The sequence below is a fragment of the Pan troglodytes genome, chromosome 5, assembly GCF_028858775.2.
Source record: "Pan troglodytes isolate AG18354 chromosome 5, NHGRI_mPanTro3-v2.0_pri, whole genome shotgun sequence".
NCBI classification, from domain to species: Eukaryota; Metazoa; Chordata; class Mammalia; order Primates; family Hominidae; genus Pan; species Pan troglodytes.
The window spans coordinates 91,156,155-91,160,662 of record NC_072403.2 but is presented as its reverse complement, the minus strand read 5'-3'; the positions used below and the strand labels follow the sequence as shown (position 1 = coordinate 91,160,662).

General features: G+C 36.6%; 1 long non-coding RNA gene across 1 annotated transcript; it reads left to right on the top strand.

Annotated features, from left to right (window-relative positions):
- The first annotated feature begins 3,200 nt into the window (after positions 1 to 3,200).
- On the top strand, positions 3,201 to 3,933 carry LOC134810322 (uncharacterized). The gene is made up of 2 exons (XR_010158073.1): positions 3,201 to 3,343; positions 3,738 to 3,933. It is a non-coding gene; the product is annotated as an uncharacterized LOC134810322 (long non-coding RNA).
- The last annotated feature ends 575 nt before the right edge of the window (positions 3,934 to 4,508 follow it).

Sequence of the window (4,508 nt, the reverse complement as noted above, 5' to 3'; positions counted from 1 at the left end):
ATTAGGCAATGCCAAGAGCACATAAAACATGAGAAATTCAAGAGATTAAAACCTCTGGTGCTGTATTATTCTTCTAAATTAGGCCTAATGGTCAAATGAATCTCTAAGAGGTTTTAGTTTATGCCCTTCTATGGAATTCCTTAAGTAGCTCATATTTCACTAGAACAAAAAACTCACAACTCTAAACGTCGTGTTTTGAGATTATGCTTTGCTCTAGTCATTTTGTGATTTTGTTCAATCATTAAAAAAAAGTTCTACAAGAAAATTATGCATTGTCCTAAAACCTTATGTAAGGAAAAAAAAAAAAAAGGGAAAGAAGAAAAACATCTACCAGCAAAGAAAAATAGACAATGTGTACATGTTTCTTCATCTGTAAAATAAGAATAATAAAAGTGCCTATCTCCTAGGGATGTTATGAGGATTACATGAATTAACATTTTTAAAGTGCTTAGAACAGTGCCTGGCTAGTGGTAAGCTACATAACTTTATTTAATAAAACTGGCGCAACTGGAATAAAGTGAACATCAGAAAACCTGCTCTGTCCTCCTTGCAAGTAATTAAGTACCATGAGGTCTTTCTGGAGGCAGAGAGAATTGAGGTACAGTGGGAGAAATGTGTTTCCAGCAAGTCTTAGCTAAGTGTGTTATCCCTTGGTTTATTTTCATTATATGAGTTTTTGATTCCTGCATACTTTGAAGTTTGCCTCAAGGGAAAAAGTTGAATTGGGACTCTGTGACTAGAATCTTTGGCCTGGAAGGTTGGCACCTTCAGCTATTTCTCATGCCAAGCCTTTGAGATTCTGTTCCCGTTCCAAAAGCTGACAGGAGCTTCCTTGCAAGTTCCTCTGAAAGAAATGAATGAGACTAAACTCCAACAGATTTCTGCCTTTACAGACCCTTAACCAGCCTAATTAGCTTGGTGAATTAGCAGTATGAAGGGTAGAATGCAGAGCAGCCCTAGCTCTGGGGTAGAGGCACATGGGGCCCCCACAGATCAGGAAGCAGGACCAGTTCTACATAACCAGTCGGGGAAGCTCCAGAGAGGCTTCACTGAAAGACTGCAGAAAAACTCCTGCCATCCTGCAGCTGATTCCACAAAAAAAAAAAAAAAAAGAAAAAGAAAAAAAAAAAACACGTGGATTTTGAACTGTGAACCATGCAAAATTATATTTATAACCGGAAAAGGCTTTGCTATGCCAAACCTAGTGGGCAATATTACATCATTGACACCTTTGGACTTAAAAAGAGAAAGAAAAATTTAAGGTGATTCTGAGTAGCTCTTTTCCATCTCTAAAGGGAGGGGGAAGGTGACTGAATTGAAAATGGCCCTAAACAGTGACAGTAGGGATCCAGGTCAAATACAAAAAAGAACTTCCAGGATTTCCTAAAATAACTATACTCAAGCCCTGCCAGACTTACTGCCTTATGTAATAAATATTTGTTCAAAACTCTTTTACTATCTTGAAATAAAGTTCATAGATAATATAACTTATCTACAGGCATAATTTCAAAATCAACACATACTGCTCTAGCTGTAAAATGAATAGGAATTTTTAAGTAATTTATAATAAACTGTATATTTTAATATGCAGATGTTTAGGCATGACTTCACAAGAAGACATAATGGAAGAGATAGATGCACAACCTGAGAAAAATAAAACCTACTCAGTGGATTATCAACATGCTTCTTTTATACTTGAAACTTTGAAATAGAGAATAAATATGTTGCTACGTATGCTTGGAATCACTGTGATGCAACAGCTACAGTTGCACTGGAGTCTCAAAGTCTACGAATGGTGTTACTATTGGTGATATGATTTTCTGAAATGGTGCACACAATACTTATTAAAGGTCTAAACTAAACATGTTTAAAACTGCAAGAAAATTTCAGAAAATTCAATGTGAATATATTAAAACACAGTTAGATTCTAGGCTTGGATACTTTTAAACAAGGTGACTTCTTTTTAACTACATGAATGTACAGTAGGATATGTGAAAGTCATGAGAGAATCAGGGCAATCCTACACTGTGTGGACCTGTTCACACCTTGCGAGATGTCTAGCATCCCTAGTTCCTGTCCAGGAGATGCCAGTGACCCACTCCAGAGCCCCTCACCTACCTCACCATCATTTGTCACTGTGACAATTAATAATAACTCCCCAGAAGATGAAAACTTTCCCTGAGGGCACAGTACATCCCTCATTAGGACCTACTGCTCTAGAATTTCAGTAATCTCCCATCCTGAAGTCAGAGTGAGCATCTGGGTACAAGGTCAGGCTTCAAGGGGCAGGGTCTGTGCTCTTCTTTGGGGGTATGATGGAACAAGGGATTCCAGGTCACAAATAAACTCCCTTCTCGATGGATCTCCACTCTTTTTTATTTACTTTTACCTTTTTTAAAGCCAAATGTTTTAAAAGTCAAGTGATACATAAGTACCTGCCTACTACACACTTGCCCTCCAAAGCTCACTCCCCAAAAGCAAACACTTTCAGGTATTCCCCTAGTGTCTTGCTTCCAAAATTCCAAATAATATGCTTTTCTGTTCTCAGTTATTGATTTTTTAATCATAATTTTTAATAATTATATATTATATATGTTAATGTATATTATAAAAATAACTTTTAACCACAAATACTATCGATTGGCTTCCCAATAGGGAATACAAACTTTCATACCATATATATAGCATATATTGAAATTAAGCTATTTTCATATAATGTTTTAGATTTGCACATGTATAATTTCATGTGATCCTCACAGAATTATTGACAGGTATGTTGTCATATCATTCCCATTTAAAAGATAAGGAAATCAGAACACAGATAAATGTTGTGCCCAAGACCACATGACTAGAAAATAGCAAAGATGGAACTGGAGCCCAGAATATTTGCTACTAATATACTGGTTTTTTTGTTTTGTTTTGTTTTGTTTTCATTTTTACTTCAACAGCTATGGAACCATTTTGCTTAGAGTCTCGATTCTGGTAAAAACTCCCTCCAGGTCCTGTTCCAGTGGCACCTTCTTCATGAAATTTTCACCCCTGGGCAGGTCTTTTCCTTATGTTTTCACAGCCATTTGTCTGTGCCTCCATCATAGCCTTCATCACAATGAATAATAAGTTGCTCTTTTCACAATCCTCGAAGTTAGAGTGTGAGCTCATCAAAGCCCTGGACAGCTTCTAATTCCTTTTTCTGTCCCCAGAGTGCAGCAGGGCATCAGGCGCCTAGAAGATGCTCAGTCATCAGGGAACGTGAAGAGACAACTTTAAGCAGAGGCCTGTGCTAAGTGCTGGGGGCACACAGATGACTAAAACAGAACACATTTCCTGACTTCCAAACCCCCAGGTTGGTAAACGTGTGGATGTATGAGTGCTACTCTCTGAAATGGGTAGAGGAGTTACATTTCAAAAGGATAGCTGCGCAGAGACTAAAGTCCTCAAAGTTAAAACATTAGCCAAGATGACAGGAAGCAGAACACATAGCAGACAAACAAGATTCATAATATAATGGAAATCCTAAGGGGGAATGCAGTTAACAAAAGAAGAGTCTGGTAAAGATATGCTCTTACAAGAACAAAGATGGAAAATAATTTTTGGCAAATGAAAGTGATTTATAAGTAAGGCCAACAGGAGAAGTTTACATTAATCAAGATGAGGAATGGTAAATGTGTAGATTGATATTTTATCTGGAAGAATATTAAATAGCTTTAACAACGGAGAAAATATCTTTGGCTTTTCAGGTGGCCAAGGAGAGAAAGAAGAATAATTTAAAAAGTTAAACCCTTTGTGTCAATATGATAAGAGAGAAGGAATAGAATTTAGCAATAAATGGGTCATGGATATGAAGTCGAAGGGAGTTTATGAAGATGTCACATCAAGTGCTATTGACAAATTCCGCAGAAAAAAGGAAAATAAAGGAGACAATTTTTTTTGTGAGGGGTGAGTAATTCTTTCGTTGCTCAGCTGAGTAAGAAGCAATGGCAATGAACACCTAGTAGAAATTCCGGTACATATGTATAGTTGTGTCCATAAATGCCACCCAAAAGCATTTGAATTACCAGTCTTGCATTTCTTTTCTTTTTTAACCTAAGAAGGAAAACACTCTCATTAACTGTGCTAAATATCAGTTATAAATATATAAAAACATATATGTAATTACAACTACAGTTATAAGAAAATAAATAACTCCAAAGAGGGGTCCTGTTCCTGAAAACAAGAAATAGGTTCCTGGTTCCTGGTTCCAGATTTGCCAGACAGACACCCTGCAAGGGCTGTATGGCCAAGATCAGCATCTCCTCCCAATATCTCCTTCTCAGAAACGGACTGGATTTGAAATCTGTTAAAAATTAGGGGAGAAGCAAATTGTCTTTATTCACAGAAAACAGGAATTTGTATTTAGAAAATCCTAAGGAAAACACACATAGAAAAAAAAACTGTTAGAACTACTTTTGAAAAGTTTGGCAAAATTGCAGTACACAGTCAATATACAAAAATCAATTGTATTTCAGTAT